Source organism: Vulpes vulpes, chromosome 13 (genome assembly GCF_048418805.1).
Source record: "Vulpes vulpes isolate BD-2025 chromosome 13, VulVul3, whole genome shotgun sequence".
Lineage (NCBI taxonomy): Eukaryota > Metazoa > Chordata > Mammalia > Carnivora > Canidae > Vulpes > Vulpes vulpes.
This window is the reverse complement of record NC_132792.1, coordinates 114,301,151-114,316,579: the sequence shown is the minus strand read 5'-3', so window position 1 is coordinate 114,316,579 and position 15,429 is coordinate 114,301,151. Positions and strand designations below refer to the sequence as shown.

The 15,429-nt window shown below is 41.7% G+C and overlaps 1 protein-coding gene across 1 annotated transcript in view; it reads right to left on the bottom strand.

Moving 5' to 3' along the window:
- The window catches only part of SETBP1 (SET binding protein 1), a 357,184-nt gene that overhangs the window by 71,236 nt on the left and 270,519 nt on the right, over positions 1-15,429 (bottom strand). The window lies entirely within an intron of this gene.

Sequence of the window (15,429 nt, the reverse complement as noted above, 5' to 3'; positions counted from 1 at the left end):
GCCCATTGGGATGGGGAAGTTTGGTTATGCACACTAGCCAAAGCATTATCACTTTACAATTGTTCCTAAGATACACCATGGCATAATGTGTGTTTTTCTTCTTCACATTAAAATCAAAAGCCTAGAAATTGCCTGTTCTTTTTCTCTGGCAACAAGACTCTAATGGGGTATTATATACTCTGGTTCTCTGCTCCAGATATTTTTCTTAAAAGAGAAAGTCTTACGTAGCTTCTCCTGCAGGATCTCCTTGGCCATCATTGTAAATCTGGGAGGGAATCATGGTACTTATGACAATGTAGCTGGTTAAAGGCTGAACACTGAAAATGAACAGTAGTCCTAAAAGCTGATTAAAGTAACCTGGCAGATAATAAATGGTGGATTACAGAGTGATTACTGAACAACTGATAGGCTGGCACCTAGATACTGTAAAAACTGAACAGTTATACTGTAGATTTAAATTAAGACCATTTAGAAAAGAGGAGGAATCAACATCACACAAGTCACTATGACCTTGTGTGAGATTCATACAAAATAAAAACATGATTATGCTCCTTGATGGATTCTGTGGCTTAAAATAATCAACATTAATAAATGCATAATAATAATATCCTTACGTGCAGGGTTATCTGGGCCACTTAAAGATTTTTATTTATTTATTTGAGAGAGAAAGTGCACATGAGCAGGATAAGGGTCAGAAGGAGAAGCAGATTCCCCTCTGAGTAGGGAGCCTAATGTGGGGCTCCATCCTAGGACCCTGGGATCATGACCTGAGCCAAAGGCAGATGCTTAACGCCCCAGGAATCCTTATCTGGGTCACTTAAAAGAGAGAGGAATAGCAAGCACAGCCCCAAAGAAGCAAAGTCTGGACACCGCGAGACTCTAAAAAGGTACAAGTTATCCGAGAGTGAACACAACTGTACCTGCTGCTTATCTCACACTTAGTGAATGTTCTCTGCAAATTGAGCATGGACGGAGCTTCATATGTAAACTTCAGCTCACTACAGGCTACATTAGTAATGACCACAATTAGTAACATAATCGCCCCCATGTCCCCAGTATGTGTCAGACACTGTTACAGCAAAGTACTTTAGATGGAGTACCTCCTTTAATCTACTCCACTCCCTAATGGTGTATGGTCATCATCATAGCCATGACCACAGCACCATCTTATCATCGTATACCATTTTGTAGTTATATCATATATGGTCTTGTGGTTCTGCACCTTTTTATAAGGCAGGCAGGGCAGGAAACAATCATCTTTTGATAAGTGACACATCAGAAAGATGTGTCCCCTGTGCAAAGAAGGGCAGTGACAGGGATGCACTGTTATGCTTTGTCCCACAGCTTCCTACCATCATGATCCATTGGCAAAGGGTAACAAGTAGGGGGTTACCTAACCAGGCTGATGGCTTACAGGTGTCACTAAGCCCAGAAGAAGCCACTCAAGCTGGCCTGGGCTGATGGCCGTCTCTGGTGTTACTTGGCAAGAGGACAAAGGGCTGCTGTGGCCACTTGAGGGCCTGAAATTACCCATGCAAACCTGCTCCCACTGGAAGGGCCATGGTATGGTGGGGAACAGCATGGACTCTGCAGGCAGACTGGCTTAGGATGAATCTTTGTTCTACTCCTTGTGAGCTCTTTGTCTCTGGAAGTCTATCCTACCTCTCTGGGGCCTCAGTTCCCTGATCTGTGTAACGGGGATAACTGTAATACCTATTTCTTATGGCCACTCAGAGGAAAATGAGATTATATTCATAAAGCACTTTAGAATAACACCTGACACTTAGTAAGCCCTTAACAATGACTTATTATTTAAAAAATTATTTCATGCCTTTTTAAATCTCTACTCTTGCTTTGATATGACAAGAGCATCCAATCCCTACGATTCTGTACACTAAAATGGCTTTATTCACATTCTCTCTCTCTTCATTTTACTGTGTTCCTAACTGGGCTTTATTCACCAAACCTAATCCTACCCCGTATGTTCCCTGCAAGGCTTGGGAGCCTGGAGGCTGAGGGTCCACAGGAAATATGAGACAAGGGTTTCTAGTAACTTGTTAGAGAGCACACGTACTATCACTGCAAGTATAGTTGTGATTCAAGTCAAGCCATCTTGTGACCTTGCCCAACTCCCTTAATTGCTCTGGAATTTGGTGTTGTCATCTATCAAATCAGGGGTGGAAACAAAAAAGGTGTCCTCAGGCCATGGACTAGATCTGCAGAGGACACTGACTGGAGCCCTTGACTCCTCACTACAGCTTGGATGCCCCTTCACCAACGATGTCATACTCACTTCCAAATCCTTTACAAGTGGATGTCACAGAAGTCTTTAACAGTAGCCTTCATAAGCTCACAGGGAAGTATATGACATACTGGGAGCAGGAATAAAATAAGAGTTAGGGTCAAATATTCCACTGGAGGGAAAATACATAACACGCAGTGCTTTCCATCTCTATAATTATCTCCACAAACCTATCTTATTGCTCAGCAAATTTGTTATTTTACTGGTATGGATGCAACCAAAAACTTGCATTCTTACTTGGTTTAACAGGCTTTTCGACAATTCACACTAACTCAGAAGAGTTGATGGTTGGAGTTGGGGAAAACAAGGTAAACCAGGGCTGTGAATGAAGGAGAAAAAAAAAAAAAGACTCCAGGCAGGGAATACCCTAAATGATATAATAATCACAGAATCATCCAAATTAGATGTGGAGGGATGGAGCCTGTGCTACAGCCCCCTGAGGCGACTGTTCTAGAAAGCCAAGGTGTGTGGATCCACTAGCCGGAGTCCCCTGCCTCCCCAGCCGCTCCTTGCCATATGCTTGCTTCCCAGGCTTTTTGCTTTTATGCATTTCAATGATGCTACCATTTTCCTCACCCAATTTGTATATTTTACACCTGTATAGGAGAATGTTATTGGAAGTGTCATTTATTCCAGAGCTGTGAAGACACAAATGGCGATTCACTTCACCAGGAGCTTCACTTCACACAATCAAGCAATTGAGGGGCTTTTACTACCTTTAACTCCACCCCTCCTTCCTCAAACTTCCACTTTATGGGGTGCTTTTTTTTATGCTTCCTACAATAAGCCCGCTCTGAATATAAATGCACATTTCCGATGTATATGGCACTTTCCAACAGCGTGAATAGAAAATCTTGGAAAGATGCTACAGTGAAGCAATGGCAAACGTAATACCCTGTTGTTTTTATTGCTAATTAGAAACAAAACACAAGTTCGACCTCATTGCAGGCTAATCAGCTATTAAAACAAAGCACTTCTTTAAAAAAACAAAAATCAAATCTGGTTGCCTCCTTTAGAGGCATGAAAAGGAAAAGAAAAACAAAAAGCAACCCAAAAGGGGCCTGTGCTTTCAAATTCTCTTCTTATTCTCTGTGCTGATGCAAATTCACGGAATGGTTCCTATGTACCGTGTGAAACCTGGGTCGTCAGTTGGTTGTCTCCAGGCAGAGACAGGGCTGCCGTCATAACCCCTGGCTGCTCTTCTCCTGGAAAGTCCTTCTATTGTCAGAAAGATGAATTCTAAAACAACTCTATATTGTGCAATCTGCAGATTTTATTGACAAAGGTGTCAAGTCCTGCAGAACTAAAAGTTGTTTCCCTTGTCATGAGATAAATAAGCAGGTTTGCTCGAGCTCTCAGTTTTATTCAATTTGCTTAGATACAAGGTGACTGTGAGCATTGATTCCATGGCAGACCGGATATAGATTTTTTTAAGGGAGATGCCTGTCCTGAGAGTTAGATTCACCTCTTGAAGCTGATGGCTTTGCAGCTCGGCTCACAGATCCAAGAAGAGAGAGAGAGAGAGAGCAAAGCCACCAGAACTCCAGAGATGATGCTGGAACTGGGCAAGCAGGCTGGCCAGCTTTCATTGCTTGGCCCTGGGGATTCACAGCATGCTGCAGCTGGAATCGAAGTGCTTAAAGATTAGCCAGGACAGTGGTTCTCAAACTTGAGTGGGTGTTAGAATCTGGATTGGGGTGGGGAGCTTGTGAAGTCACCAGAGGTTCTCAATCAGCCAGTTGGGGAGGAGGCATGACAGTCTGCATTTCAAACAAGTTCTCAAGTGAGACCTGGTCTCACACAATGCTCTCACTTTACCAGAGAATCTGTCGAGACCCAGAGAGAAGTATTGACTTGTCGAGGCCCACACAGTTCTAGAGAACCAGCCTTCATATTCAGGGCCCTTGCCATTTCCCTAAGCCTTGTTTTGTGGCCCTTCAACCTGCTGCACAGAAGCATAACCTTGATCTAGAAATGAGGAAGTAGTTTCTGAAGCTGGAGGCAGGAGTGGAATGTTTGTCTTTCTGCTGGAAACGTCTATGCATTCATTCAAGGTAATAGCCTCCATCCATGCTTGAGAAAAAGGAAAAGGTCTTTGGAAACTCCTCTTTGCACTCCTGCTTCTCAGAGGAGAAGAGGAGCCAGGGAGGCTGGGGGCTCTTCAGAAATGGGCTTAGTTGTCTTACGCTGTAATGAGTTTTCAGAAACTAGAATTTTTTTCCTTAGCAGAAGAATATAGCATAAGGTATCCGTGAATCAGAAAAGCTACTTGAGGTTGACCTCTATGTTATCTTCTAACTTTGAGGGGCTATGATCTATGAAATTGGCTTTTTTAATACAGAGTGTAGTAAAATTTCCTCACTCCTACCTTATTAAACCATAGTCTATAATGAGATGCAAGTTGTAATGAAATAACGCTGAGCCCCAAACACAGCCGACTGTGCAAACTGCTATTTCCTGAGTCTTCTTTTGGCAATTTATAAAATATGTGTCCTGATACTTGTATCAGAACACACCTGGTCACTGTAGATCCTCCTAACTTAACCTACTTAATTGTCTTCTCAGCATTTCTCCATATCTGAGATTATATTATAGACTTAAGCCTTGCTTATTGTCTGGGCCCATGGAGACCAGAATAGAAGCTCTGTGAGAATAAAACGTTCTGTCTCCTGGCCATTGCTCTAAATACAGTGCTCATATAGTTCTGGGCACACACTGACACTGGATCAGTATCTGCTCCGTGACTGAACTCTGAAGGTTCCTTACTTCCAAATTAGCATCCACAGAGGTTATCAGAAATATGAATTTAGTAACCAGAAAAGAACTCCTATATCTACAAATTTATTAAATAAAGATCATGAATGGAGAAACAAAATAGTCTCATATTTCCTCCCGGGCAGTCTCTCTCTCTCTCTCTCTCTATATATATATATATATATACACACACACACACACACACATATACACACACACACACCACATGCACAGTAGATGGTGTTAAGAAAAAGAAGGAATATTGAATTGTACCAACTGAGTTTTTTTTTTAACCTAGACCATGTTTTGTTTTTCTCAGAGCCTCTCGATATAAGAGCCATTCATGATTTTTTTTATATTAGCATAGATTATTTGCTAGCACTGGAGTCTGGAACACTTTCTTCCCAAATTCTTATTGCAAAACCATCAGCTCTATCAATATGACTCAAAATTTCAGATTTGTTCAATACACATAAGAAATATCTCCCCACTATATATAGTGGAATAATGTAGTGTTGTGATCATCTCCATGGACCAAACTTTACTAAATTGTCTTTCAAATTATAAAGATAATGGTATTCAGAAATTTTGACTGTCTACCATTTTGTTTTAAGATTGTGCACTAAGCCTCAGGCTGAGTCAAACTTCTAATGGTCATTGCCAATAGTATGCTGTATTTGATGAAAGTAAGGCAACTCCTTTGAAGTCATCCTAGAACAAAGGGCCAAGAAAATATGAAAGGCTTAGGGATAAAGTTAAAAACAAGCAGTTTCCAGGAATACAGTTCCAAACAGAAAAATACTGAACAGACTAGAGTTGACTTCTCAGACTGCAATGGGAGGCAAATGCCTTGGGTCTGTAAGGCCTGAATGCCCACTGTTTCCTGGAGCTGTTGAGGTAGTGTTCACCAGATGGGAGCTCAGCCCTGCTCTGTGCTCAACTTCTAGACCAGGAGACCAGATGTGAGAGGAAAAGCCCACCTCCAGGGTCCTAACAGGCAACACCAGTCAAAAATTGTGGAATAAATTAGTTGTTCAAATCAGTACCTTGGCAGGTGAAGAAAAGCACTAATTCTGAAGTCAGACACTTATTATATACCTGACCTTAGACAAGTCATTCATTTCTCGAAGCTCATTATCCTCACCTATAAAACTGGGATAGTTCTGGGGGATGTAAAGTACAGAATGGCAATTACAGTTAACAACACTGTATTGCATATTCAAAAGTTGCTAAGAGAGATTTCAAAACTTCTCATAAGAAAAAAATTTATAGCTATATGAGATGATGGAAGATAACTAATCTTATTGTGGTTGTCATTTTGCAATACACACACATATCAAATCATTATGTTGTACACCTTAACTAATACAAATTTGTATGTCAATAAAATATTGGGATCATAGTGCTTACTATCAAGAGATCTGGGATAATTAAGGGATATCTTATGAAAAATGTCAAATAGCACCGCATCCTAGAGCTTTAAACAAATGTCAGCCAATGGCTCTAATTCACTGCGTGCCATCATGGGCGGGCACATGGGACCGAGCCAGGCTTGGTAAACATGCATCGCCACAAGATTCACTATGCTTGGTGTTGTTCCACCTTGTTCAGAATGACAGCAAGAGAACTTTTTCTGTTTTGCCCTTCAATAATGGTCCTCCTTTGAAATTCGGTCTTCTCATCTGTCAAATGGGGATAATCATATTTAGCCCCACCTACCTCAGGGGGACATTGAAGGAGGTGAAGGACACTGTGAGCAGTGTAAATACTGAGTGGTATGACGCTACTAGGATTCGATTCCTAATGTTCATCCTTTTGGGCTTCGGTAGTTTGGGGCTTCCTGATTATTATCACTACAAGATATCAGATAAAATGACATTGTTTCCTCTTCAGAGTTTTGGTTTCTCTCTTGCCCCCTTCTGCAGCGGGAACTGCAAAGAAGCTGGCTGGCAATAAACGTTGATATGGTGCTTCTTGAAATCAGGACCTCTGAAGGTGAAGTTTGTATTGACACTCTTAAAATATGAGCCTGTCTCAGTGTTTTATGTCATCAATTGTGACTGTCAGTTTCCTTTGCAAGGGAAGGAATAATGGAGCTATTTTGTCCGTTGCTTTTTCCAAACCAGTGTTGGCCCACGGGCTTAGTGCTGCCCAGCCTGTGGTGGGAGGGGAGATCTATTTTAGGGATACGGAAGGTTTCTTGATACTGTGTACTTAAGCCCAGGCTCAAGAATAGGGAGAGCATATGACTCTTAGGCTGAAAGGTGTACCATGTCACTGAGCTTTTTGGTATTTGAAGACTGTCTTCTGGAATCTGGGGAAGATTTTTTACCAGGTCATCGGCACTTCTTGTTTGCAGTGGTAATAAGTGGCTCTCTCAGACAGTCTCCTCTTAGCTGGGCAGGCATTAGGCTAAAGCGTCAGGGACACTAGTGTTTATAGGCCCAACTGGCCCCTGTGAATTGAGCTTGGCTGCCCTAAAATCTGCCCCAGGTTATAGGATCTTTCTGGGAAGCCAGGTTTAAACTTCTGTGAGGGGAACATAAAAAGCACAGCTATCTACTAATAAATCAGAAGACAATTAAAGTTAAAAAGTCAATGTTCAGGAAACATCAAGGATCTGAATTAAATCAACATATCAGGGTAATTCAAAGGCTAGTGCCTGGAAGGCAGCATTTTATTCACAATCCAATCCATCTATCAAGCAGCATTTCCCCACTCGTGGCCCTTCTTCTACAGAATGATTTGGGACATTTGCCAGCTGCAGCCAGTTTTTCTGGCTGGTGCTCATTCTTGATTGAACATTGGCCAGAGTTTCTAACCAAACTTAGATTAAATTTATATGCTGTCCTCCCTTCCTTGCTTCCCCCCCCCCCCTTTCTTTCCTCAGATATCAGTTGTGTACACACACTTCCTCTATTTCTTTTTCTATATCCAACCAAAATAGGCCAGAACATGTCCAAAAGATATGTCTGTGGGCTCTTTCTACCTGGGGTCAGAAAGAACATCTGACAGGACATCTTTTCTTTTCTAATATCTGCTTGAGGGAACAATTTTAGAACCATTTCACTTACTGGTCACAGGAGCCTTTCAATGCCCTGGGTCAGCCTCAAAATGAAGGTTAAGGGATCATTTCAAGGCTTGACACAGGAAAAATCTCAGAGATAACAAAAAAAAAAAAACGCCTGTAGTGATGATTTACTACAGATTAGAAACTCTCATTCATTCTTCATACACATCAGCTCTTTTAATCCTGATGGTAAGTCCCAGCATAGACACTATATCCCCCCATCTTACAGATAAGAACACTGAGGCTCAGAGAGGTTCAGTTTTATGCGATGGTCTCAGAGGTGGTAAGTTACAGAGTAGGGAGTCAATTCTGTAAATTGAGGTTGCAGATATATCTGATTCCAACGGCTGTATTTTCTATCTTAACCTCAGGGTTCACGGGCCCCAGAATAAAACAACAACAACAAACACCAAAGTACTTTTTGAGCACTTGCTATATGGTAGGCTCTGTTTTAAGCATCTTACATGAGGTCACTCCTTTGACCCTCATAGCACATTTTGGTGCAGTGGATCATCACGCACATACTGAAGATGTCCGAGACAGGACATGAATTACCAGGAGGACACAACTCATCCGGACCACTCAGTTAGTGAGTAATAGAGCTGGGGTCCAAACTAGGCATTCTGCAGCTGGTACTCCTAGCATCTACTCATCATGCTGACAATGGATTGTTTCCCTACTTGTCCTGAACAGTAGACCTTGGCCCCAAGGACATGTACCCATGTCACCATGCTTAGTCCCAACACATGGGATGGCCCACCAGTGTTCTTCTGGATGCATTCTGGTGTCAGACTAGTCATAGAGGGGCAGGTAAAGGCCAGATGACTTCCCTGAAGCCTGGCTTTCTGGAGTTTACACCAGATCACTAACATTTTTTTTTTCAATACTGGCTTTTTTTGTGTGTGTAGTTTAATTATTTACTCACTCAGGTTCATTTGCTTTGGAGCTTCTTGAATGTCAGAGCTTCAGATCTCAAATGCGAGCCAAGCTTTGGCCTTTGCAACAACCCAAGGTTAATGCGGACTGCAAACAAGGGACCTCCAGATCCACTGAGGCTATGGTCTGCTGTTCCCTGCACCTGCTTCCTGCTCCATTGAACTTCCTGGGTCTGTGTGAAAGGAGCCCTGATGCCCCTGATGTATGTGTAAATATATATACTTACACATGCTCCTCCCCCAAAGCTGATCTCACTGCTGATACCCATATCCAGCCTACTGAAGGTGGCAATAGGGACTTGGGGGAGTAATTCCTCAAGGCGGAAGCAAAGTGGAAAGAGCTCAGGCTTGGCATCAGTACACCTGTTCTAGTCTGAGCTTGGCTACTACTGCTTGATCTCAGCCAGGACACTTGACCCCCCAGCTTTGATTCTGCCATTTTTAATTTTGGGTGATTAAACTAGATTAGTTTTTTCCAAACTATTTCTGCAGGATTTTAGTATTCTCTATGAATAAGTGGATTTGGAAAAATAAGAGTTGGACAGTCAGATGCATTGGGAAAAAGTGACTTTCCTTCTATGGATGGATTCACATTGTCCATAAAATGTGTTAAAAGTTATGAGATGTTATGTTGTAGATAACTATATATTTTTGTCTACTTTGATATTTAATAAACTTTATTGGATAATCAAACTCTTTTTCCACAGAATACTTATGACCATTTCTTGGGGTTCTGGTCAAGGCTAAGAATTAGTTTTAGGATATCACACAGTCTCAGGCACATCAACATGCAAACTTTAGTAACTTAATAGTTGATGCATTTGTTAAATGATTGGATAGCTAACATGAGGAAAAACTGTAAATGGTATTTAAAAGTTAATCTATTTTCATGGAAGGCAATCAACTGACAAGATAGTAGAACTGAGTCTAAAATCCATCTCTATGGTAAATGGTAAATGAATGGTCCCCACAGGTGAAATGTTGACAGGTTCTTAATGATGGATTTCTTCTTTAGTATAGAAGGGGTTCTGAAGCTCAGAGGATTTCACATATTTGAATGGAAGAGAACTTCTCTCTTTGGATGTGAAGATTTCCAATCCTATTTTTGTGCACCTTATTAATTTTAATGCACCTTGTGACATTAATAACAGGGCTACACATCCAGAAGTTAATAAACGGGTATTGGTCAAATCAAATTTCAACAAGTGCCTTTAGTAATCCAATTTTTAAGAACAGCCCCTCACAAGCTAATTTAGTATTTCTACTTAAGTATCTTTGTCTTACTGTTTTTTTTTTCTCCACATAGCATATTCTGTATTTGAATGGAAAATGAAATTTATAAAAGGTCTGTGTTATGCAGATGAAACTAATCTACTCTTGACTCATCTTTCTCTTGCTTGTGATGGTTTTTATTTTAAATTTTATTCTTTTTTAATAAGATCATGAACTACCCTTCTCCTCTTCTATGTATTTGTTGTTGGGTTGGGTTTTGTTTAACCAGGCTCTGGTAGATCTAATCACCTCACCTGGGTGGGCTCATGAGGCCACATCAGTCCCTAGAAGCCATCTACTGATCTGAATTGGTGGAGAACTGCGCTGGGCCTTAGTTTAAAACCTCAAAGCCTTTTATGCAGTGAAAGCACCATGGTATACAAGGTGAAGAAATCTAGACACCTCCCTCTTCCATCCTCTCTCTCTCTCTCTCTCTCTCTCTCTCTCTCTCTCTCTGCTTCTGGAGTCCTGTCATCCTTGACCACAGATAGTTTGAGTAGCCTGCTCCAAAGTACAACTCTGAGAATATCAATCACCCCATCCTCCACCCCCTGCCAACTTAAAATCTTTGGTGGTATCCCAAAGAACAGAGTCAACAGTCCAAAGCCCTCTGCTCCTCTTTTCCAGTCTCTCTAGATCACCCCCTGGCCTTCCCTCACCTCTCAATCCATGGGCAGCCACCCTCCTGTCAGCATCCTCCTGTCCCTAATGAGGCAGGCTGAGTCATGACTCCAGTGTTATTTCTCACTGCTGCCAATGTTTGGATCTGCTCTTCCTCTCTCTCCAGCCACCTGACCCTCAAAGCTTCATTTAAATGCCACCTTTTCTGCCCTCTAGGATGTCCTGACAATTGTCTTCATTTGCTCTCACTGAACCCTGGGCACATACCATCTCAGCACCAAAAAAACCCCAATGGCCTTCTCTGTCTCCATGTGCATCTCTCTATCTCAGAACAGAGATCCTTGAACACCAGAAACTGGGTTGTACGGGCCTTTATGTATGAAGAGTCTCTGACACAAAGTAGGTAGATGCTTAAAACATATTTGCTTAAAAACAAAGTTATTTGAAATTATACCAACAGTGATGTAGTCTATGATTGAAGACCAACTGGAATCACTGTATACAAAATATGAAATAAAAGTTGGCATACCCTAAGTGCATAATACATGCTTACTAATTACAGTAATTATAATGACCAATATTTATTGCATGTAGACACTATGCAACACCTTTATAAGCAGACATAGCCTATGAGTTGGAATCTATGATTATCCCAATTTGAACCTGAGAGATCAAAGATGGAGTTATCTCTTTGGCCAGCCTCTTTCTTTCCCCTGTTCCTTCCACCAATAGCTCACTTCTCTAAATCGGAAGGTGCCTGTCACCTTTTGGCTTGAGTTCCTAGGCAAATCCATTAGGCCTGTTCCTTGATGACATCATATGAGTTCTCAGCATATGAGACTATGATGATCAAGGAGAGAAAGGGCACAAATGTACTTTGCAAACTCTACGTCACTACCCCAAAGTGCAAAATAACCAGGTGTGGAGAATTAGGATTCTCTGACTCAAGGCAGCAGCAGATTCAGGGCATCTGCTGGTCGCTATTTGGGATTTCTCCAGGTACAGCAACACCCCAGGCCACACAGATCTGTCTGCTGCAATGATGCTGAAGGAGCGTGTGTAGGCAGAATCAGGAGGCCGGCCACAAACAGAATACAGGGAACTGCAGGCAGCAGGCGGTGGGGTTACCTTCAGAGCAATTTCATTTTCTAAACAATCAAGAGGATGTTATGAAGGGTTGGGTAAGACTTCTTCTGGGCACAGAGCTATTAAATCACAGCTTCAGAGTAGGTCCTGGGTATAGGAGGGAAAATGGGATTTCACAAGTAAAGTCAAACCAAGGCCCCAGCCAGCTAAGTCTGCCTGCTTTTCTTGGGACAGTCTCTCCAGCAGGCGGCCAGCAGAAAGCATGCCAAGGGGCCCAACCTAAAGTCCATACTTTATTTGAATAAAAGAGTCTTTAAATGCTGAGATTTATAACTTCACAGGAAAGGTTTGAGAGTGTGGGGGGGTAAGCTTAAAAGAACATTTTGTGTAGTGTTCTGATACTGCCAACAGTTTGTGGGTTGGACAGGGCACTGCGTTCCTAAAGATTAGACATAACTGCGGGCTTCTTCTTCTTCTCATTTAATAGCAAGGAAATACAAATCCTCTCCTCATGTCAGGGTTGCAATTCTTCAGACTTTTTGTACAATTTTCCTCATTCAGGAGTAACATTTTCCTGAAGGGAAATCAGAAAAACTGTAGCTTTTCTTTTTTCTTTTTTCTTCTTGAAACCAAAAGAATTTAAAGATATCAAGTTTAGCTTTCTAATTTAATTTCTGAACTTTCTTTTTTTAATGAGAGAAAGAATCTTAGTGGATATAAGGAGAAAACACACGTTTTTGTGATTACTAGAATTTTGGTGGTTGGTATTTTATGAAAATGCCACAGAGCTGTACTATGAGGAATAGTAAGCATTCAGAACAACCCCCCTCCACCATACACACACACTCCTGACCTCCACCAAAGAGAAATGTCAGCAAGAAATCCAAGCGAGAGAGCTATTTTCCTTTTCACATGGAATAAAACACAGATTCTGAACTGTGAAAAGAAATGAGGAGTGAGAAATAGTTTGATTTAATACACATTCCGAACCACCTCCTCCTAGCAGGCAAGCTAGGCCTGGATTACAAACTGAGGTTCTGGTTGCCGATTAGCCCACCCGGGCACCCTCAAAGAGCAAGTCATTATAACTCAATCATTCAGGCAGGGATTAGTGGGAAAGCTACCATCGTCTGCTTATGTGAAAGGGTTTGTTAAGCTATTCAGACATATCACAGAATTGCAAGATGGCCTGGAACTGCTTAAATGATCAAGGTCAGTCATATCATGGCCAGGCTAATCTGCAGAAGGCACAGTGATCACTGTGGCATTTCTTTGATCCTGGATGTGCCCTCTTGCTGGTGGCACCTAATTGAAACCTAGCATGAGACAAGAAGCTCTCGGATAAGGCCACACCTAGCCAGGCATGCCTCCTTCCTAGCCTTCCCCATGGCTAGCCAATCAAGTCAAGCTGACCGGGCCCTGCTAGTCATGCCAGGTCTCTCCAAACTTACCAGTTTGTGATTTAATTATTTTATTTGCTTTTTTTTACTCCTCAACTACATCAACTAGTAGACTATAAACTTTATAATTACAGGAGCCTTATCTTTTTCATTTTTATATTCCCCAAAGTTTTAAAGTATATATGTAATGACTGCATGCAATGTTTTTTCAAAGTTTTTTCATATATATTCCTATTTTCTCCCAAGTTGCTCTTCTCTCTTCTCCACCTGGCTAAATCCAACCAAATCTTCTAGGCTCCACTAAGGCAACACCTCCTTCATGAAGCATTGTGCTACTCCAGTCTAAAAACAAATGGTTTTCCTTCAGAGTTCTTTGTCATTCAGTTTAGCAATGTGAAGTCTAATAATTGACTTTTCTAAAATTGTGTTTCAACAATGACCCATGAAGTAGACTTTCATCTACTGGATTGCAAGGAGAAATCTCCAAACAACATGGGTGGTCGGTCACGAAGCAAATGTTAGATCTCCCCCTTTGCAGGGTGTCCTGGGAGAAAGAAAGGGCATGTGTAAAGTCAGAAGGTATGGAAGCATTTGGTGCCCGTGTTCAAGGAGGGGCAGGATGCACGGGCATTCAGCATGGGGTATGTCAGCGGGGAGGCATGTCCAGGGCTCCGAGAGAGAAGGGAGAGTCAGAGAGATTGGACCTCTACTGATGGATGGGCCACACAGAAAGCATAAGGGATGTGGATAGCTTCTAGAAGCAAAGACCAGCCCCTGAAACAGTCAGCAGGGGCCATAGTGCTAAAAGCACAAGGAACTGAATGGGTCGGCAACCTGAATGAGAGGGAACCGTAGAGCCCTCAGTAAAGGAGGCAGTAAGAGCCCTACCCACACTTTGATTTCATCCCCATGAGACTTTGAGCAGAGGACCCAGCTGAGCCCCCCGGACCAACAGCCTATAGAAACTGTGAGATAATAAATCTGTGTTGTTTCAACCTGCTAAATTTGTGATAAATTGTCACAGCAACAGTAGAAGACGAATACAAATCTCAGTCTCTCTCTTACTGCATTTTTATGTCTGGGGTTAGTAGATAAATTGGTCTGCAAAACAGGTGCTACTGAATAGCGCTAACAAACTCTTGCTGTGACAGACCAAATGCCAGAGGATTGAAATTGCCACCGCTTTCAAGAGAACTTTGAGTGAAATGTGTATTTTGTTACTTATTCACCATAACTGTATAATCCCGACACCTTATCTTTGTCATCAAATACAACCGTGGTCCGGCTGGTGTCTGCCCCTGTGTGTGTGTATGTGTGTTCAGAAAGGGATTTAAGTGATCCCAGTAAGAGCATAATTGGGAGGGAAAGCCTGCTGTTTAAAGAAGACTTCTATAGCAATCTGCTGGTTTGTATTTTCTGTGCTTGAATATATTATCCAAAGAGGAAGTGAAAAGAAATGAACATTATTAACAATCGTGTAGTAAGCAGTGTGCTGGATGCTCCTGTGTATATTCTGCTTTTATTTGACTCTCATAAAACTCTGCCAGGTAGGTATTAATAGCCTCATTTTTCAGATGACAAAAGGAGGATCAAAAAGGCTAAATTGCCCAAGGTCACACTACCAGTAAGTGGGGGATTTAGCATCCAAATTTACATCTGAGAGCCATTAACTCCCGAGTTTTTTATTTTTTGTCTTTTGGCTCTACTAGGCTGCCTTAGAAGCTGTTGAATTTATTCTTGAGCTGGTGCTTCTCAAAGTGTATGCCAAGAACCTGTGGTGGTCTGCAAGATCAACCTGGCCAATTGATCCCTTAGTAAGATCTTAATGTCGTGTAAGCTACGAACAGAGGATGGTGCGATCCTGATCCCCCCATGACTTAAATTTCATTTCAGTGAGTCAAGACATCCTTACTTAAAATAAAGGTAAATAATTCAAGGCTATATATAAATGAGTGAAATAAAGCAAAGACTTTACGGTTATATTAGAGA